Source organism: Macrobrachium nipponense, chromosome 39 (assembly GCF_015104395.2).
Source record: "Macrobrachium nipponense isolate FS-2020 chromosome 39, ASM1510439v2, whole genome shotgun sequence".
Classification (NCBI taxonomy): Eukaryota; Metazoa; Arthropoda; class Malacostraca; order Decapoda; family Palaemonidae; genus Macrobrachium; species Macrobrachium nipponense.
In genome coordinates, this window is record NC_061099.1 from 13,318,294 (window position 1) to 13,341,392 (window position 23,099).

The 23,099-nt window shown below is 41.7% G+C and overlaps 1 pseudogene; it reads left to right on the forward strand.

The window, feature by feature from the left end:
• Positions 1-23,099, forward strand: part of LOC135210139 (inositol polyphosphate 5-phosphatase K-like) — a 141,998-nt pseudogene that overhangs the window by 31,513 nt on the left and 87,386 nt on the right.

The window sequence follows — 23,099 nt, forward strand, 5'->3', positions numbered from 1 at the left end:
CCTGTTTTTACTTATCATCGGAATTTACATCATTAACGCGATCAAGATGAAATAAAACTTGTGTTTTCATACAATAAAATCACCCTGAATACGCTGGTGCTTTCAGATTTTGGATGCGTGTAGTATGTGAAGAGAAAATGAAGAATATGTCTTATTATTTTGCATCCGTAAATGATTCAAGTTTGACGGTATTGCCGAGAGAATACAATCTGCAAGGCGTCGTTGTGTTGATCGTCTCGGTGAGAGATTTGAGTTGCCAATTAGCGATATCAGAGGTTGCAGTTTCGACAATATTTACCATGTTATATCATTACATTTTATGTAATTAAATACAAAGAATTCCCATTATGACTGCCGAACATTTTCAGTCTAATATCATACAGTATGTTTGGACATATCTGACAAGGAAAATGATAATAATCAGATGGATGCATCTGGTAACATTAGCCGAGATCTAGGCGGGAATCGGGAATTTCAGTTCTGCAAAGAAGTTGAACTCTATGAACAGACTTTGCACTCTTCAATTCAGCCTAAGCTTTAATCAGGTTGTTTCAGAATATTGTATTTAATTTTATTATATGAATATATTTTCAAATGAAAGAGATATCAGACTTATTTGAGTGATATGAAATAATAATCTCAGTGAAGTAATAAACAACAAAGAATTAAGGAAGATTGACTTCCTTTCAGGCTGAGTCAAGTACAGATGGAACATAATAAGCCACATTCTTAATTTTCTCTTCATATATTACTTGCATCTAAAATCTGAAGGCACCAACGTATTCAGGGTGATTGTTTTGTATGAAAACACAAGTTTTATTTCATCTTCATCGTGTTAATGATGTAAAATCCTATGATAAATAAAAACAGGTATAAAGAATCAAAAACTTCTCTTTTCACTTTTACTCGTAATTCCTTTGTGTTTTATTTTATTGATTCCAGAAAAAGATGACTTAGTTGTACAAATAATACCGAATCCTTTGGCATGACCAAAACTTTAGTATCTTGAGCAAAGCGTGAGATTATTGAAGAAATATAAATATATTGCTAGTTTTCTAAGCCACTGACGAAAATAATGGGACTGAGCGAGCGGCCTGCCTCCCAGTACCAGCCAATCAGAGGCCGCCAAACAAACGTCTCGTAGGCACAAGAATCTACCTTAAGTGAATAGACTATAGTTGAATCCGCAAGAGTGTTTTCTATGATGTGAGGAGGAGGGGCCCTAGAGCTTTGAGCTGGAGAGCACAAGAAGTCACTGGTTATTGGCTTACATAATGACTTTCACACTTGGATTACTTTGAAGTTGACATGGATTGAATGCTAGCTGCTATTTACAAATCTACCATCATTAAAAAGAAATCTTTATCAAGATTAAAGTAGCCTGTCAGCTCAAAGATTTTCTGGCTATGCTCCCATTACTAGCAGTTTGTAGTTAGCCTACACACTTTGCTAAGAGGCTGAAAAATCTCCCAAAGACATCAGCATTGTTTGCACAATATAAAACTTTAATTGTCTGTGCAATAGATGTTGAGTTATTTTTAGTAATAAATATTTTTACTTAAAACAGTTTTTGTTTTTTTTGAATGATGTGTGGATGAAGTTGAAAAACCAATTTTCAAAAGTACATACTATATCAAGAGAGAAGAATGACCGTAGCCTGTGGTTGGAATTTTCCATGTCTTTTTACAATCTTTGAATGTTGTGGCAACTGTCGAATGAAATCAAGATTAGGGTATGAGTTTCTTAGAGAATTAACTTGAATACCATGGGTCTTTCAAATTTTATCTAGCATAGTGCAGCACGATCGTGGCAGCTATATCACCCTTTACCAGGTATCACCGACTCACTGCTCTTTCTTCTGCCTTTCCCCATCACAAGTCCATCACCAATACTATAATTCTCTCTCTCTCTCTCTCTCTCTCTCTCTTCTCTCCCTCTCTCCGTCTACTCCCCCTCTCCTCCCTCCTCCCCCCTCTATCCTCTCTCTTCTCTTCTCCTCTCTTCTCCTCCACTTCTAAAACATACTCTAAAAATAGTATACTATTATAACTCAATCTCCCAAAGAAAATAGATGAATTAAGTACGTAGCTATGCAGTTGTCCCCCCTTATTTGCGGGGGATGCGTACCAGACCCCCCCATGAATAGTTAGAACCCGCATATGTTTAGAACCCCTATAAACGCTAAAAACAGCCTATTTTGTTAGTTGAAACTCAAGAAAAACCACTAAAAATTTTCGTACTTGGTTTTTTTAATAGTTTTATCACAAAAAGTACATTTTATGATGAAATTGATAAAAAAAGCCAGGAATTTGTGGATATTTCTCATAGAAAAATACCGCGAATGCATGAATTTCCCGCGAATAATGCGGGGAAACGTTCCCGAGAGAAATCCGCGAATCCGGAGAACGCGAATACGGGGGCCTCACTGTAAATAGGCGAATGCTTTCACGTAAGCAAACCTCTCTCTCTCTCTCTCTCTCTCTCTCTCTCTCTCTCTCTCTCTCTCTCTCTCTCTCTCTCTCTCCTCTCTCATATCTCTCTCTCTCTCTCTCTCTCTCTCACAGTAATATTGCATTCACTACTGCATTATTCCTCACAATTTCTACTGGTTATTGCCCAAATTTTAAAACTATTTTTTCTCATTATTTTAGATCTTTTTCCAATTACACATGAATTTTTTGTCATTTTTGTGTCATAACATCCCTTATGAGCAAGGGTTCATGGTAGGTTTTAAAGAAGGATGATCAATATTCTACTCTGAACTGACGTTACCAAACCAACATTAATGAATAATATAGAGGCTGTTACTGCATTTAAGTATAAATGGTGCTAGGACTTCTTCAGAATCTTTATGGCTTAAAGTTACTGGAAATCTAGAAAGCAACAAACACAATGATTTTGAAGCTCTGCCCCCTTTCTAGAGTTGTCAAGTTTCATTTTATTGAGCAATATGTATCCGAAGATTTAAGGAATCTCTGTCTTCAATTTTCTTGTCAATAGTACATAGTATAATGTATAGATAACATACACAATTTTGAATGCACCTAAAGCATTAAAAAGGATTTTGACGTAGGAAAAATCTATTTCTGGGCGATTGGTTCGTGTCGCCCAGCGAAATAATCCTTTAATCCATTATTTCTAAGGTAAATGATCTAACAAATACCAGAGAATAAACAAAATAAAGAAAAAGGTCAGTATAACTGACTCGCTCACCCTCAAGGAGGGCGTCGATATGAACACTAGGGCGAGTGAGACCACTACCACGAACCTCTTGCCAATAGAAATCTCCCACAACAAAACCCCACAAGAGGAGAGCCGACCCACAGAACGGGGCAGCAACTACTACTACTCCAACCCACGCTAGGGACTGCTGCGCCTCTGGTGGCCATCCTAAAGTTAGCAATCAATCTTGAGCGAAGGGTTGGGAAGAGGTGGGATTTCGCTGGGCGACACGAACCAATCGCCCAGAAATAGATTTTTCCTACGTCAAAATCCTTTTTCTGGGCTCAGTTCGTGTCGCTGCGCGAAATTGTACCAGAGAATTAGCACAAGATTGAAAATAAAGAAAATCTCAATAAAACTTAAAATTTCAATTAAATACTATAATTGCAAGAAAAATATATAAACAAACACAATTGTTCATCGAGCGTGAATGAAGAACAATACTTAAAATTAACTTAAAGTTAACATATATACAAGGGCTTACATGGGATATATGTTGAACTTAAAACATGTGTATGATAATCATAGGCAAAAACACTTAAAGTAATTACAAATAAACAGTATCAATAATGTAGTAAAGTATGTATATGAACAAACTTAAAGTAAAAACACATTAAACAAGTTCATAGATCTTAATAAACAAATCAATAACCATTGTAAATGGAGATGTGGCACCCTAGCATAAAAATAAGGGGACCCACATCACAAAGATCAGTATATACAATCAATTGTGGGTGACCCTAGCAAAAAAATAAGGGACACCCACTAAACCATCACAAGAGCAGCTAAGACTCAAGGGTAGACGTAGATGAACAAGGTAGGTATAGACAAACTGTTGGCTGAGATAGGTAGAAAGGAGATCTGGATCTTCAACTCAACTACTAAGCAGAGTCGGGGGAAACTATGTTACCCGCCGCAACTGCTGAAAAACTTCAAAGATTCCAAAGACTTTAAGTTAGTGACGCTTAAATACTGTCGGCGATTTCCATCCAGTATACTTTTTCAAGTCATCAAAATTCATGTGTTGAAAGTAGTTAATTGAGGTGGCTACTGCCCTGACATCATGAACCTAGGGGAAGGATTCAGGGTTAGCTTGTTTAATAAAGTATAGGATCTGTTGCCTTATACCTTTAATTGATAAAGTACCACCTTTTTCTCTTCTAAAGAGAGGACCCGAAGAGGATGAGGATGTCCTGGACAGAAAGGCTCGTAAGGTCGTTACTGGACAAAGAGAAAGATCTTGAGGAAGGGGTATTAACCTTCCAAGGTTCCCACCTCAACAAAGGATCCTCATTCTTTGCTAAAAAGCTGTGATCCGGAGAAAGCAGAACTTCTCCTGAAGGAAGAAATTCTACATGATTCGCATCTCTGGATAACGCCGACAGTTCTGAAATTCTAGCTCCTGAAGCCAAGCTTAATAAAAATAATGTTTTTCTTAAGAGCATTATAAATGAACATGTCGTGTTATTTGTATCTGAAGCCAGCTTTAGAACATCATTTAAAAACCATGACACTTACATAGGCCTTACTGAAGGTCTAAGTCTAGCACAAGCCTTGGGAATAGACGAAAAGTAAGAATCTGTTAAGTCTATGTTAAAACCCAGTTGAAAAATCTTCTTCAAGGCTGACTTGTTTGTCGTAATGGTACTAGCTGCTAACCCTTTTTCAAATAAGGATCTGAAAAAGGATATAGCTGAATTGATTGTCATGATTTTAATGTCTGCTTCTCTCAGGAAGGATGCCAACTTTTTAACTGCAGCATCATACTGCCTTAAAGTTGAATCTCTTTTATTTGATTCCTGGAAAAGAATATTTCGTGGATCGATATTTGCATCTCTCTTGGCCGCAAACTTCATGAAGTCCATAAAGTTGGGGTTTTGAGAATTCCTGAGGAAGCGAACACAGTCTTCATTTGTACTGACTGGGAGAGCCTGGGATTGGGAATTCGAAGAGGATGAAGACCCAATTCCAGAATCAAAGGGTACCAGTTGCTCTTCGGCCAGTCTGGAGCTACTAGAGCTACTTGACCCTTGAACGTCCTCAGTTTGTTCAGTACTTTCAGGAGAAGATTCACCGGAGGAAAGACATAAATCTTCTCCCAGTTGTTCCAATCTATGGACAGGGCGTCCGTGGCATAGGCCAGAGGGTCCAGGTTGGGAGTCACATAACAGGGAAGTTTGTGGTTCGTTTGAGATGCAAACAGATCTATTTGCAGGCCTGGTACCTTCCGGAGAATCCATTGGAACGAACTGTTGTCCAGTGACCATTCCGATTCCAGAGGAACTGAACGGGATAGAGCATCTGCTATGACGTTTCTCACTCCGGCTATATGGGTGGAGGAGAGGTGCCAACTGAACTTGTCCGCCAGGGAAAAGATGGCCACCATGACATGATTCAGGTGTCTTGACTTGGAGCCTCCCCTGTTTATACAATGGACTACTACTGCGCTGTCCAGAACTAACTTTATGTGAGAGTTCTTTGGCGGATGTAACCTCTTCAGAGTCAGGAACACTGCCATTGCTTCCAATACATTTATGTGAAGCTGGCGGAACTGAGGTGACCATGTTCCCTGAACTTTCTTGAACTGAGAATATCCTCCCCAGCCGCTTAGTGAAGCGTCTGTGTGGATAGTGATCCCCGGAGGAGGAAACTGAAGGGGTACTGATATGGACAGGTTCTTTAACTTTGTCCAAGGGCGCAGACGATTCCGTAGAACTCTGGGTATTGATGATACCATTGTCCCTGGATCTGACATTTGCTCGTTGAGCGCCAGATCCTGGTTAAGTCTTTCAGTTTGGCTTTCATCAAGATGTTTGTCACTGAGGCAAATTGGAGGGAACCCAGAATTCTTTCCTGGTTTCTCCTTGAAGCATATTTGTACTTTAGAAATTGTTTCACTGATTTCGCTATTTCTTTCCTCTTGGCTGATGGAATCGACAGAGTATGGGAGGATGATTCCATTGAATGCCCAGCCATTGAAAGTTGGACTCTGGAGTGAGTCTTGACTTTGCTCTGTTTATTCTGGAACCCAGATACTCCAGGAATTGAATGACTTTCATTGTGGCTTTGCGACATTCCTCGACTGTTGGAGCCCAAATCAACCAATCGTCGAGATACGCTACTACCATTATCCCTTGAGACCTCAGTTGTTTGGACGACAACTTCCGCCAACTTCGTGAATACCCTGGGTGCTATTCATAGACCGAAGGGAACTACCTTGAAGGAGAATGCTTGATCTCCCAGCTTGAAGCCCAGGTAAGGGCGAAAGTGTCTTGCAATAGGGATATGATAGTATGCGTCTGTAAGATCGATAGAGGTGGTGACGGCCCCACGGGGAAGTAAGGTCCGCACCTGCGAGTAGTCAGCATTTTGAACTTGTTGCAGCGAATGGCCAAGTTTTAAGCGGGACAAGTCTAAGATTACCCTTCTTTTTAGTGAGGCCTTTCTTTGGTACGCTGAACAAGCGACCCTGAAATTTTAATCTGTTGACTCTCGCTATTGCTCCTTTCTGGAGGAGCTCCTCCGCATACTCCGTCAGTTCTTTTGATGGAAGTTGAAGGAATGGTCTGGGTGGAGGAGGATCTCCAATCCAACTCCAACCCAGGCCCTTCGACACAATGCTTTGTGCCCATTTGCTGAATCCCCACCGATGCCGGAAGAGAAACAGCCTCCCTCCTACCTTGGAGATCTCACTGCTGCTGGGTCGAGTGACCTCCGCGGCCCCCACCCCACGGAAGTGTTTTCCCCTGTTGATGACCTTCCTGATCCTCTCTGACGAAAGGTCCCCTAGCTCTACCGCCCCTGCCGAACCGGTCATAGTGTTGGAAGGCTTGGCCCTCGAACACCTGGCTTAAAGGCTGGGGAGACAAGCGTAGGAGGTGGAAGGCTGGCCTGAGGGGGAAATCACATAAATGGGTTGAGTCGGAGTCTTCGAGGTAGAAGGCTGGCCTGATTGTACAATCGGCACAGCTGACACAGCTTGGTTAAAACGTTGCTGTTTCTTCTGGTAAGGCTGGTAACGTTTTAGTTTCTTCTGCTTCTTGCCTACTGCAGATTGATCTTGGCGCCTCTTAGCCGTGAGGCCCCAACGATCCTTGAGGCTCTGATTGAGCCTTGTTGCCTCATTCTGGACCTCCTTGACCATGGGTTTCAGGAAAGGAGGTCTGCTCCCCAGATGTTGGAGGAAAGCAGCTTATTCGGTTCATGCCGAATAGTTGCTTCCTGGAGAGGACGTGCTTCCGGCAATTGACCCTGGCAGTCACAAACTCGAACAGGTCCGACTGGACCGTATGAGTCTGTGACTTGGTCAATAGCTTGAAGAGCGGCTCTGAAGCATAGGAAAGAGCCGCTACTTCCGTCATTACCATGGTATTCATGGACCTGGCAAGCCTAGACTTGGCCTCAAACTCAGCTTGAATGAGGCTATCAGGGAGTCTAGGTAGCTTCTCGCCGAACTGGGTCCATGGCGCAGTCCGGCTTGAGCTACCCTGCCGCGAAGGTATTTGGCAGATCGTCCCACAAATCTCCAAGCGGAGGGAGCAAAGGAGAGGTGGGGTCTGCTTCCCTTAACTGGGGTAAGGGTTCTCCCTTCAGGCCAGCCGGAATGGTAACCGTGGCGATCTTCGTTAAGAAGGGGAGAGGAGTTTCTTCATCCATCGTAAAGATGGTGAAGGAACTCTTAAAGGCTTGAATTCTAGTGTTTGCGCAGTCCATTTCTTCCAGACACCTGAGCCACTCCCTTTGAGCCTGGTCCCGGGAGTAAAGTACTATCTCCCTCGGGACCTTATCCTCCCTAGTTCATGGCTGCCTCCGTTAGCCTGGCGGTAGCCAATGAACGGCGGTTGGAGGTTCTACGGATAGAACTTCAAAAAGTCCTCAATCCTTCGAGTGCCGCACTCCGGGATGGAGATAAGTCCGTCCTGGAAAGGGGCGTATGAAGCCACTCTCCAGGGGTTGTTCATTGAGAACGGAGGCAGAGAATCGTGAGGAGGAAGCTGTACCAGGCCAGCACCGAGTGCCGGAGGAGTAGCCAGAGGGGCCTGATTGAGCCCGGCTATTATGTTGTCCTGGGTTGTGATCCTTTCGGATAACCGGGAGAACATCTGCTCCATACTATTCCTCAAAGAGCCTACCAAGTCCCCCATGTGCTGCATCAACCCAGCGTTGGGATCCAGAGCCGGAGCCGATGCGGAGGTGGAAGGATAACTCGGCAGAGGTACCAAAGGGAGAGGAGAGCCGCTGGCTCCGCCGGAGTACGGGGCCTCTCCTTGGAGGACCTGCTCTTTGAGGACCTAGAGCTAGAAGCCGAAGCTTTAGCTTTCTCTGCTCCGGGATTTGTAGCCAAAGACTTACGAGACGATGACGCCGACGAAGTCTTTTTGGACGACGACGACGTCTTCGTAAGGGTTTTTTTGTACCCTTTCCCTTTGGCCCTTGACTTTGGGTTTTAACCGAAGCACTAGGAGTAGATACTTGGAGCTCAAGCTCCTGTAAAGCCTTGGAAGGAAAGGGGTGGGAGAAGTAGCGGGAGGAAGAAGAAGAAGATCCAGTGGCGCCCAAGGGAAGCCCTAGGGCGTCCAATGTACCTACCTCGACCAACAGGTCGTCAACACCTACCATCGGTTCTACATTTAGGTCTAACGTCGTGACTTCCGCAGAGATATCCTGGCCTGGTTCCTTCATGGATGCAGCGACCTGCTGCTGGATTGCTGTCATAGTCAGGGCTGCTTCCGCCGGGTCGACGTACCCCGTCGACTTGCCGCCAGGGAACAGCAGGACAGCCATCCTCTTCTCAAGAATGTAGGGCTGTCCCTTGGCGGCGTTTTTGCCGAAGCCGCCGACCCAAGCCCTCAGGGTGGCAAGGGCGGTCTCTCTAACAACAGCAGCCTGCAAGAGAGGGCGTCTATTAGTTTAAGTTTAAAGTTGAAGTTCAACCTTAAACTAAAACCGAGCTTAAACCTACAATATTTGGGATGTATTTCACAACATATAAGGAACTTAAGCTTAAAAGAAATCATTAAAATTAAACTTAAGATATAGTACAGTATTTACAGTCTATATATACAGCTGGAAATACTTACCCCATCCAAGAACTGACCCACAAGATCATAACAGATCGTACAGGTCTCATGATACCAGACCTGCAGATTCCCATGCGGAGTCGCGCACGGAGCGTGGGACCTACAGACTTCATGTCTGCAGGGGTCCTGGAGCATGGCGTTGCATCCTGGATGCTCACGGTGGTCTGTAAGTGGAAGGATACATGAGTACCATCAAAGACAACACTTACAGGGCTAATTTAGAACTCCGATGCATGCCGGAGAGTGAAAAATTTTTGGGCATAACCCCTCCCCTATCGCCTGAATAGGCTATAGCTCCGGTGTGGGCCGGCGTATAAAACAGGGGGCAAGGGAGGGACCCAGCTTAAGATAGCTTAAATCAAACTTATGATAGACTTAAGCATAAAATAGCACTAAATTCCGGAAACTATTCCGAATCGCGGTGGTATCCGTCTCCGCCGGTGTGCCGAAGAGACGGGGGTGGTTAGACAAATGAGACCAACTGTACGCCTGAGGTCCGCCCGCAGGCGGGATACCAGCTCCCTCCCTCGTAATCGACGGAGCTCCGGTAAGAAAATAGAGCACCGACAACCCGGGGAGGGGCGAGAGGGCGAAACAGAACTCGAGCCTACAGCGGGGCAACGGAGCAACCAAGGAGGGGGGAGGCCAACCCCCCTACTTCGTCACAACGGAGCACCGTGAAGCAGAGAGACAAGGTCATACCCAGTCCAGCGTCTGTCCAGCCTCCCCTACTCCCTCCGCGTAGGGAGAGAGGGAGACAGGCCCGGATGGAGCGAGCAAGGACGGACCTCCCTCCCCCCAGCTCTATGGGAGAGCGGGAGGAGGGCAGGGTGACTGGGACGGGCGTCTGGCTGTACCGCGATCACAGGGTGACCACGAAACGATAACACGATAAAAACAACGAAATCTATAGCCTAGGATAATGCAACCAAACTGATCAGCGAGATGCAACCGTAGATGCAACAAAACTGATAAAAAGGATGCAACAAAACTAAAGGGGACCATGATATAATAAACCTAGGCTAAGATAACGTACCAGACGCCCTAGGCTAACCAAAATCAAATAAAATAATTAAAATAATTAAAATAACACCAAAGTAGGGGAAATAAAAATAGTAGGAGAAAAAATCCAGGAGTGTACGGACTAAACCCCGAGAGAAAGTCTACCACTCAAAGCTAGCCTGGGCCGATACTAAGAGCTATGGCTAGGGTCTGGATAGAAGAGATAATGCCTAAGCAAGGTAAAGAAAGACATGCATGCATGACATAAAACCAATGCAGGCTAGATCCCCTAAAGGCATAATATTCATAAACAGGTCTAGAGACGCATAAAATAAAGGGAAGGTTCTAGGTATGGGAGACCAAGAACGAACCCGCCACGAGGCAGAGCAATGCCGCCATGCTTCCGACCGAGAATCCGTATTTATACCTAAAAAATGGCAAATAACTGACTCAAGAAGTAGGGAAAAAAAAAAGTAAGTAGGAACCTTTCGGCGAATACCTTAACTTAGCTGAGTGCGATGGCTGAAACACTCCAAATAATATCCCGTAAAATCCTCGAAAAAGGTACGAAAAAACACAGAGATAAAAAATCAGCGTCTCACGGGCCGTCTAACTTAAAGGATGGCCACCAGAGGCGCGGCAGTCCCTAGCGTGGGTTGGAGTAGTAGTAGTTGCTGCCCCGTTCTGTGGGTCGGCTCTCCTCTTGTGGGGTTTTGTTGTGGGAGATTTCTATTGGCAAGAGGTTCGTGGTAGTGGTCTCACTCGCCCTAGTGTTCATACTTACGCCCTCCTTGAGGGTGAGCGAGTCCGTTATACTGACCTTTTTCTTTATTTTGTTTATTCTCTGGTATTTGTTAGATCATTTACCTTAGAAATAATGGATTAAAGGATTATTTCGCGCAGCGACACGAACTGAGCCCAGAAAAGTAATGTTTTCTTAGGATTTTTCATGATGTTCAGACTTACGATGATTTTCGGGTTACAACGCATCTCAAGAACGGAACCCCCGTCGTAACCCGGGGACTGTCTGTAACTGTGTCCGCCGATAACCAAGGACTGCCTGTATATTCGTTGTTAAATATTGACAAGATTTTTTGAGGCATACATGTTTTTTTCTAATATTTCTTTGTTTGCAATATGACAATAATAGCTGACATACTATCATAAAAGATAACTACAACCAACAGCAATACCTGGGTGTATTAATGAGCAAATAGTAAATAAAAAGACGTTGTGGAAGAAAGATGGGCAAAACATTCCCCCTTGAAGTCCAGAACACAACTAACCTCTTGAGATGCCCAGAGAGTTCAGTTGCCAGGAATCATTGATAGCCCATTAAAGTAATGGAAAAACACTGCCACTTGATCTAACCAAATTGTATGGTGTTATCGCTGCTGCTATGAAGGTATCTGTTCATTAAGGGTTAACTCCTTTTTATTCCATGATATGAGAGCAGTGATACCTGAAGCTGAGTCTTGATAGTCAGATGACTCATTGTAATGCTAATTTTATCGTTACTGAAATCTAAAGATACTGAGCTTCTAATCTGTTCTTTCAACAATACATGTACACTTATCTCGGGAAATATACTTGAAAAAGTACTGAAGTATATTAACTATGATAGAATATAAAAAAAAGTGATGATGATGATGATAATAACATTCATGATTATATTGAACATAACCACCATAACCAGTATGTAATACTGATGATATAGAACTTTTCAGTATGTATAGTTAAATCTTATAAGTTTACATTCAACTGGGAGAAAAGCTGATATGTAGAAATTATAGCAAAACATTAATAAGGAAAACAATGAAAATACATCAGAAAAGTGAAACAAAGGTACTGAACTTTATACTACACAACTTCCTTTTCATGTGAACTGGCTTGAAGTATATTACCTTTAACCTTTAACGAAAATTAGACTATGCACTCTACCAAAAAGGATCAAAGCTAAAGACATTCCAAAGCAAATTGTAATTCAAGAAAAGATTAAGCTGACACACTGAATAATCAGCAGTGGAGTAGTACATAAATCTGTAGTATAAAGGTAAATAGGTTCAAAGAATTTACAATTACCAGACAGTAAGACAGCAACAAGGCACTGACAGCATACACAGCCTGAAGGAAAACATTTGCTAAGATTTTAAAAATAATTTGAAGATATTATTTGAAGACATCATTGGTACACAATTGATTAGATAAAATAAAATATGACTAATGAAAATACATAGCTATTAGTTGCATTTATTTGCAGCAGTTTAGATTTAAATTTCGTCGTAGCGACACTGGTATTCTGTGTTGATGACACCAGTCTCGCCCCCTAGCTAGAAGGTTAGGAATGACTCAACAGACAATACATATTCTGTTTCTGTGACTCCTGGTGATAATATTGAATGTCAGCAGCAGTTGTTAATTTTTTGCTGGTTATTTACCGGATTTTGATATCCAAACTGAAAGTCGAGTAGCTTCAGCTAAGAGCTTCAGGATGAGATTTTCCTTGTTTTGTTTCTTCTTAGTGGAGTTGGTAGTACTTGCTTTGGTAGTCCACATATTTTTTTGAACGATATGGAAGATTAGTGGCCCCTGCACAAGTGTGTCACTCATAATATAGCAGGTCCACATTTTCAAGGCGACAACTTTCTTGGTACCTCAATCGTCTGAAGGTTTACTTGTTGACAGTTGCTGTTCTCACCTTCATGTCAGTGGTTAAAACTTCTTCTCACAGCACTCTTGTGGTACAGTATTGAGCTTTGTAGAACCAAGCTAAATGAGAGGCTTACCTGGACCCCTCACGAGCTCATGGCACCACTTCCCATTGCCAACCCCTGATGCCTGGCACCTTTGTCCGAGCGCTAGTCATTACCCTTTTTCATTTTTATGCTTGACGGCCATCTCTGTACATTTAGCATAAACTCAGTGTCCAAATTATTACGGCTATAGAAATTTTTAAGCCTCTAATAACTTTTCAGATTTTCCTCAAAGTACAGTTCTACATGCAGGTATCATTGAGTCTATGCTAAGTGTTATCTACTACATACTTTCAAAAATTGTGATTTGGTCCTACACGATCTACAAACCTGCGGTTCTTTACAATAGGAAGACTCACTGATTGGTGGGTGGAATCTGAATGATCTCCAGTGAACCAACTGGAGTTCATCCTACCTGAGATTTCCTTCTTGCTTATAAGAGTGAGGAAGGGAATCTCACCACTGACTTCTGATTGGAGTTTAAGAACTGCAAGATTATAGTCAGTCTTCTGGGTTTACTCATAAGGGGAAGGTTGTGTCACCCTTAATGAAGAACCACTATGGGTTTGTCTTATGCCTTGTGAAGGGAAGGGGCAGATTTTTGCTTCTATTAACTACTATGAGATTCAGGGCCTCTGTAACACGGTTTTTTCGCAATAACGTTTTATCTATGCATTTCATGAATATAACGCTTATTCAGAATACATATTATATCAGCACACAAATTTTGAGTGTATTCTGCAATACGTAGGTTGAATAAATTTGGTACTTATAATGTAAAAGTGACCTTTTTTGAAGATGGGCCAACTTACTCAGAGAAAAGGTTTCGAACGCACTCGTTACGTAACTTATGACATCATTTATTCCCTCTTTCTCGATGGATGATTGGCTATACGTAACGAAGGCTAAACCTCTGGCAACAATGACATACAAATTTAAATACAAGCAAAGCAGTACACCTTTCTGAATTCTGGAACCTCCACACTGATAATTGTCATAATGAACAAACCAACAAAATATGTTAATAAATACAAAAACACTTCGGTTATTAGTCTAGCTCCCAAAATAAGTTTCCAAAGAAATTACAGTCTACTTTATAGGTCACAATCAGATTGACAAGATGTAGGGAATAGTTGGTAATTACCAAAAACATAGTTGACAAGCTTGATTTGATAACTGCTATATCCAATGTCAAGCAATTTTAATTTATTGGCTATCTACCTATTTACTGAAAAAAATAGCCGGTACCGTATATTGGCTTTAAACCTTCACCAATAATTATCGTCAGAATGGTGACTTCATGAGGCTCCACCCACTTTCGCCACGTTATAATTCAGGATAACACTGAAGGCTACCATGGGCATTGTTGGATTAGAAAATTTACCTTCTGGCTATAATAACTAATTTCTCAAGTAGTTGTAAGAAGTGCTAAATGATCCTCAAGGATCCCAGCAATTGGTCTAAACGTTTAATTCATGTATATTACTGCTATACTGTTGTGGCACTACTGCTAAAGTAGTATTACTACGCTAGCACTGATACCCCACCCACATCTATGTATCGTTCCGCCATTCATAAAGTCTTTGGGTTTCAGAGCCGATGGCATTTCTGTCTGGTGGATGGGCAGGGCAACATTTAGTCAAAATGTTTGTGTTTACCTTGCTTACGTAATGAATGTTTTTCGACTCTTGGCTCGTAATCATTGGCCATGGCGTCGGCTAGATCATTTTTACTCTATAAAAATTAAGACTATCGGGTTTAGGTTATTGATAATGCTGACAAAATTTGTGTGTGGTTGTAAAATATACATATGTCAACTTTCAGCTACATCCGATGCTTTGACAAGGAGCAAAGTCCAAAAAACCGTGTTACAGAGACCCTGAATCTCATAGTAGTCTAAGAAAATAGATAGGTTACTCCAAGGAGTGTCTTACCTGCATCGGCCACACGGTTCAGCATGTAATGGTCCTCTTACTCTCTACTCAAAGGGAGAGTAGGATGAAAGAGATGACAGGAGAGCCAGTCACTCCACAGTCACGCTCATTCGTACCAATACAACGAAGCGAGATGTGACTCTGTCCAGTTAGAGGAGCAGGTTAAGCTACACAACTTGTTGAGTAGCCACCCCCCCTCCCAAGGAAAAAGTTTCCAAGGACCTGTGGGCAATATCCCAAAGGTAGTGAGAGGTGAAAATGGTCTGGCGTGCCTTCAAAACCTGATGAAACGACAGGTTCTTGTGGAATGGGAGGGACAGGTGTCATCGCCAGCAGCAGAGTACATCTTCCTGATCATCTCACGAAGCAGAAGGATCATCATCAACGAAGTCACTCAGGGAGGGGATGGTGAAGGACTCAAATTTAGTGTCAGGGACCGATGGATTCTGAGTCTTCGCACGAAAATTGGGACTAAATTGAGCGTAACTGATCCCCATCCCCTAGAGTGTTTCACATCAAAAGAAATACCATGTAGTTCGCCAACTCTCTTTGCCGATGCCAGGGCTAGCAGAAAGATGGTAAGGAGTGTCAGATCCCTGTACGAGGACTCTCCAAGGGGCTCGTATGGGGCACGGGTCAGGCTCTGCAACACGAGTCACGTTCCACTCAGGAGGCCTGAGATCCCTGGGTGGGCAAGACCTCTCGAAGCTCCTTATGAGTAATGATATCTCGAAGGAAGATGAGATATCAATACCCTTCAGCTTCAAGACTAGGGCCAGTGTGGTCCTGTAGCTTTTTACAGCTGAGATGGAGAGAAGCTTCTCTCGGCAAAGGAAGATGAGGAAACCCACGAACTGCTGAAGAGTGGCTCTGACTGGAGATACCCTGTCTACGGCACCAACCACAGAAGACGGCCCACTTTCCCTGGTACAGTGGACCCCTCGTATTCGCTTTCTCCAGATTCGTGGACTCACGCATTTGCAGATTTCTCTCTGGAACATTTCCCCGCATTATTCGCGAAAAATTTGCCTATTCGTGGGTTCTAACTATTCACGGGGTTGTCTGGTACACATCCCCCGTGAATACAGGGGGACCACTGCATACCACTGTAGAGGGCTGTCTGAGGTATCCTGCCATCTTTAGTGCTGCTTGGCGAGAAAAGCCTCCAGCTCGCAAGAGATGATGGATAACCCCCAGCCGTTAAGACATTGGGAAAACACTGCCTGGTGGTACTGTTCGACGTGTGGCTGGCATAGCAGGTTCTGCCAAGGGTCTCTCGGTGCCTTGGAGAGGAGAGTGAGAAAAATAAAAATAAATAAATAAAAGTAAATGAATAAATAAATAAATATAAAAATAAATAAATAAATAGAAAATAAATAAAACTAGATAAATACTAAAAATAAATCAATAGCTAAAATAAGGGATACCAAATGGCCTGAGGCCATTTGGGTGCCACCAGAATCATCTGTAGATTCAGATTGATCAGCGCCCTGCCAATAACTGCTCGAATCAGGTAGAACGGGGGAAAGGCATAAACTTCGAGGTTGTCCCACACGTGTTGGAATGCATCCTTTGCAGTGGCCCATGGGTCTGGAAACAACAGAGCTAAAGGTCTCTAGCTTCCTGTTAAATCATGACTGGACGCCCCCATAGGCTGAACCCCCTTTCTGCCACATCTTGGTGAAGGGACCACTAGGTTCCTACCACCTGATCCTGGCGGCTGAGCTTGTCTGCCATTACATTCCTCTTGCCTGGAATGTACCTGGCTGACAGCTCTACCAAGTGTGCTACTGCCCACTTGTGCACCTGCACTGTCAGCTGATGAAGCTCGAGGGAGGCGAGTCCCCCTTGCTTGTTGACATATGCCACTACTGTGGTATTGTCGTTCATCAACACCACAGTGTCCCATCACACGTTCCCAAAACTCATGGAGGGAGGCTGCCTTGAGTTCCAGGACATTGATGTGAAGGTGCTTGTAGTGAAGGTCCCACACCCCTACAATCAGCAACTCCTCCAGGTGTGCGCCCCATCCCTTGCTTGATGCATCTGAGAACAGAAGCATGTCTGGGGGGAAGTGGAGAAGTCCACTCCTATTACAAGGTTCCTATCGTCAAGCCACCAGTCCAAGTCTTCTCTCACCTTGTGCGAAAGGGGGACAAGAAAAGACTGAGGGTTGTGGGACTGTGACCAGTATTCCTTCAGTCTCCAGTAAAGAGACCAAAGGTGAAGCCGCCCATGAGGCGCCAGCTTCTCCAGGGACGACAGGTAACCTATCACGACCTGTCAAAGCCAAGCAGGCTGTTCCTGTCGAGACACGAACTGTCGTGCTGCCTCTCTGAACCTACTGATACGAGAGTTTGAGGGGAAGACTCTTGCTGCTACCGTGTCTGTCAGCATGCCTAGGTACACTGTCCTATGTTTGGTCTTGAGGTCAGACTTCTCAGGATTTATCAGGATCCCCAGATCCTGATAAATCCTGAGAAGTCTCCAAGCGGAGACCAGGTTGAACACTCTTGAACATTTGGGGAGCGGTCAAGAGCCCGAAACTGTGCCATGAATTATGAGACCATCTCTCTGAGGATGAAGCAAAGGTATACTGGCCTGAGGACTTGTGGATGGGTATCTGGAAATACCGGTACTTCAACTCCACCGTAAGCATGAGGTTGTTATCCCTGATAGAGACATGCGCTGATTGTGTTGTCTCCGTCTTGAATCCAGTCTGGCGAAAGAATCGGTTCAGGGGAGATGGGTCCATGACCGGTCTCCATCCCCCCCCCCCAAAAAAAAAAAAAAAAAAAAAAAAAAAAAAAAAAAAAAAAAAAAAAAAAAAAAAAAAACACCAAAAAAAAAAAAAAAAAAAAAAAACCTTCTCTACAAGAAAGACCCAGCTGTAGAACCCTGGAGACCAGCCCAACATGACTTCTTCAGCATTCTTCCTCAGCATCATTTTCACTTCTACTAGTGTCTGGTGCATCACAGACCCAATTACATACAATGGTAGGCGGACCGGGTGGTTGGTGAGAGGTCATGTAGACTCCAGACTGTACAGAGGAAGATCAATCGGGAGGTATCTCTATATAAATTGCAGAAACCATTACAAGTCATAGAAGTAAATCTTCTCTTGTCGTCTTCCAGGCCTGGTGATCGACTTTCTGAAGCTAGTTTCTTGACTCCTATGCCTCCTCTGCGAGACATCTGTGTCCCTTTTGCAATTAAACCTTTATGAAATATTGAACTATGCATAACTCATGTGTAAGCACAGAGACGAAGTTTGGTAGCATCCCTATCATATTTTCCTTTATAGTTCCTGACAAGCCCAAGCTTGGAAAAGGAGATAATTTATTCGTCTTCCCTGGGATTTTAGTCAAGGACAGATACTGGCACAATACCTGGATCCTTTCCTTTCTCCCTTAAGAGTTTTATGGACATCCGTGTCTTCCAGGGGCACCAGACTTCGCTGGATCTCATGGCTAGTCTGGCACCCTGCTTTTCTGGCACCAACAACAGCCCAGCATTAGCTTTTGCTATGACACCAGCTCTTGCTCTGAGCACCCAATAGTGCTCACTAGCTCTGAGGAGAATAGCTTTTCCATTCTGTCTGAATGTTCAGGTTTGAAGGCCATCTAGGAACTATATTGTTTAGCAAAATCTAGTCTCTTCTTCTGATTAGAATTCCTGATGACAACTACAGCCTGGTGCCAGCTCATTCCCTGGGAGCCTAAAGCACTCTCCAGTACTGAGGAGGAATAGAGTGCTCTCTGCTTGGCTGGATAGTCTGGTATTTCCTAGATAACTAGAACCCTAGACCAGTTTGGCCTTTACCCTAATGGACTTTATCAGCTGAGACACTCAGATTTAGGAGAACTATTTGCCTCCTCCTAGCAAAAGCTTAAGACGTTAGAACAGTCTCTACCTCATTAGCTTTCAAGCACTATATATCTCTTACATTCATTTGACATTCAACCTACAGGTAGTATGATCGTTCTTTGTTTCTCGTGATTTTGAGAGAGTTTTTGAAAGTGTTTAAAATTTTGACAGTACTACCTTGCAAATTTTAGTTACTGGCATGGTATCATGGAAGGGAGCATAGGATTCTCTCCTATTGTCCGGACCTTCACCTTGTAATGAAATTTTAAAGTTTAGGGAGCTGGAAGGATACAATGTACCCAGAACGCCCGACACTTTTAGTGGATGGGTTGTGGTTTTACTTCAGTGTAGGTGACAACATGATCTGGTTGTTTTTATTCTGGTATTGTGCCCAGGGCAAGGGCTCTTGAAAGTTTTGCTAGCTATTGGATATTTTTGTGGCTGCATAACTTTCACTGATGCTTTGGTAGCATTCGGAGTACTCCTCTGCTACAAAGCTCCCCCTTAAGTAGAGGCGGCCCTCGGCTTTACTGCCTTGCCTCTACAGGTTAAGTTGAGCACCAACCAGAGGCAGTTTCTACAGCAGGTTTTCTTGAATAACAAGGAACGACAAGCATTGTTTTCAATGCTAGCAACTTTCTATTTCTAATTCATTACATGACTTGATGCTTTAGAGTAGAATATGTCCATTATCCCATCTCCTGACAATGTGGGAATCAGCTATATTATTACATGGAAAGTTACTTATACGAAAATGAAATTTTTATAATCATAAAATAAAGTTTTATGTACTATATGTACTTAACAAGTGATTACATGATCAGAGCCCTCCCTCCTCACCTCTGATGGACTTAAACATAAACATAATGAGTATACATTGTCTGTTGAGTTGTTCCTAACCCTCTCACTAGGGGGCGAGACGTGTTTCACCTACACAGATCACAGAAATTTGGTGTCGCTTCCACGAAATTTAAATCCAAACTGCTGTGAATAAATGAAACTAATAGCTATGTAATTACTTGGTAAGTTTATATAAAACTTTATTTTATTATAAAAAGTCAGGTAAGTATATATAAAACTTTATTTTATTATAAAAAGTCATATTTCTTGTTGCTAAAACTGTTTTGGATAATGCTTACCTAGGTAGCTGTTGAGTATTTTTGTTTTTTGGCATGTGTGTACATAAGCTGCTGACTGCAGGTTTAGACAATAACAAATTGACAGGTTTGTTTTAGAACAACTGGAAATTCTGGTCTTCTGTTTGCATTCCAGATGACTCAAGGAGGCTATTTTGAGATGACAGTCTGCCTTTCAGGTGTTTGAGAAAGCCAGTTTCCCAACAATATACTAGGTCTCTTTTGCATAGATATAGAGCACATAAAAATTTCTTAGGCTTACTAATTTATTACCTGTATAATTACTTTCTTGTGGCCCTTTTATACCTTAGAAATGGGAACATTCTTTTTATATTCAAGTGACTTTGGTCTTCACCACTTTCACAAATCTCAAAATCTTTTAGTAAATATTATTCATCATTATTCTAAGTCATAAAATACTATTCAAATAATATTCATTTTTTGTATCAGTCATATTTTTTTTGTGGAAGAAAGTCCATTGTGATATGTAACATGTCATGTGCTACAGCTTTTTTTTTTATGGCAGTTGTATTTTTTTTTTTTGCAGTAATAGAGATTCTTTTGCTTAGTTATGGCACTTTGCACTACTGCTGAATGTGATAGTATAATGTGTTCAGTTATAATTTATGTTGTTAATTTTGCAGCATATTTTGTATCACCTGGAATGTGCAAACTGGTTGGCCAGAGCAAGGCCTCCACAACCTCCTTGGCATTCCCAATGATCCTGTGATAAAGAGAACCACGGATGATCTTCTGCCAGATATATATATAATTGGGTAAGTTGACTAATTTTTTTTTATGAAATTATGTAGTGCCTTGTATTTTATTATTATTGTGTAAACTAATTGTAGTTGCAGTGTTTTTATCAATCTTTTTGAGCTAGTGTTTTTTTCCTTTTGAAGCACAATAGAGTGTATTTCAATCTTGATTTTTTTTATAATTACTTTATTAATAATAATCTTGAAAGTCATCTTTATTTATTAGGTGCTTTTGTTATTGCTCATAAAAAGGTCCTTAAAAAAACCAAATTATCATTAAATAAGTATATATATTATTTTTATTGCTTTTTTCCGGCAACTACACGTGAAAGGTAACAGCCAACTCCTCTCACTATGGAAGTCGTAGTGTGAGCCTGCACAATTTTTATCATAAATTTGGCAAGTGCTTGTTTGCATTAAGATATGTATCTTTAATTTCAAGCAATCATGCTAAAAAATGGTTGATCATTGTTTTATGCAAAAGACATTAAGAATCTTCTATTCAATCTGGTGCTTATGGAGGTGTAGCCCCAAATGGTATAGATTCTATTTATCCAAATTACTGTAATCATGTTCATATTAACTTGTGAATTTCTCCAGTCCTAATTATTGTCAAACTATTTCACTATGTAGTGTCTAGTGATTCTTAAGAGTAATCATTAGCCACTCCACACCCCATGGTATTATCTATGGTATTATCCTTTTCTGTCTACTCCCATATCTATGTCTACCTCTTTATCTATCTGTCTGTGGATCTGAACCTCTAACACCTGAATATATTCTTATCAGTTATTAGTACAATTTACTTTTGCTTCTTCAGGTTGCAAGAAGTTAAATCACAGCCACAAAATGTAGTCATGGACACCCTTTTTGAAGAGCCTTGGACGAGTGCTTTGCGGGAAACCATTGGGCCTCATGATTATGTGAGGGTTGTTGGAGAACGCTTACAGGGTATTGTAACAAATGTTTTTATAAAACGACAACATCTCCATCATGTTCGAGACATCCACACTACAGTTACGAGAACAGGGTTTGGAGGGCTCTGGGTATGTTTATGTCTGAATTTTATATTAGCCTTTAAAGTATTTAATTTTGTAGGAAAATATTGTGATTGATCTTGGTTTACAGACAGTGTAGGAAAGAAATGGCATACATATATATCGGCTTTCTTCCAAGATTGTGATACCTTAATATTTTGCCATAGGGAATTTCCTAATATATTCTCTTTTTTTCATTCAGGGAAACAAAGGTGCAGCTTCTGTTAGATTTTCTATATATGGCTGCTCTGTTTGTGTGGTCAATTGCCACCTGGCAGCTCATGATTCTGGCTACAAAGAACGAATAGAAAACTTCAACACAATAATTGATTACACAAGATTCCCAATTCCAGAGACGAGTAATATCCTTTTTCATGAGTAAGTCCTTGGAAAACAGTTTTGATTACAGTAAAATACCTCTCCAGGAAAGGGATAGGTACATAAGTATGATTTGTAATTTATTTGAGTTATTTGGCTTTGCAGCTTCACTTTTGAATTAGAGTATAGTATTTACACATATGTTCCTGAGGTTTGTATTCAGTCCAAGATTCAACAGAATTAAGTACGTACATTGAACTCATCAGTGTATTAGGAGGTAATGTGAAAAAAAAAATTTTGTGGAAGTTTTACTGTACAAGGGACTCATTTATGGTTCAAAGTTTTTGTATACAGTTATTGTGCTGGTAACTCTAGTTTTGCTTTTTCTTTGGATCCATTTATTGTTAGAACAATATCTTGATATTTTATAAAAAAAACTTATCATTATTTTTTATTTTATTTTATTTATTTATTTTTTTTTTAATTTTTTTTGTCTAACACAGTCATTCTATTCGACTGGGTGGTTTTTGTAGTGAGGGGTTCTGGGTTGCATAATGCCTCCTTAGGAGTCCATCAATTTTCTCACTGTGTGCTGTTTCCAGGAGCACACTTCTGCATGAGTCCTGGAGCTACTTTGGCATCTAGTTTTTCCAGTTCCTTTTCAGGGTTCTTTGGATCGTGCCTAGTATTCGTATGATTATGGGTACAATTTCAACTGGCATATCATATATCCTTATTTCTATTTTCAGCTCTTGATACTTATCAATCTTTTCTCTCTCTTTCTCTTCTACTATGGTGTCCCATGGTGCACATTGTGACACAATAAGTGATACGTCTTGATTTTGTCAATCAGCGTCACTTCTGGTCTATTGCTACATATCACCTTATCTGTTCTGATACCATAGTCCCAGAGGATGTTTGCTTGATCGTTTTCTATCACTCCTTCAGGTTGGTGTTTGCACCTATTATGACTGCAAGGAAGCTGGGGTTTC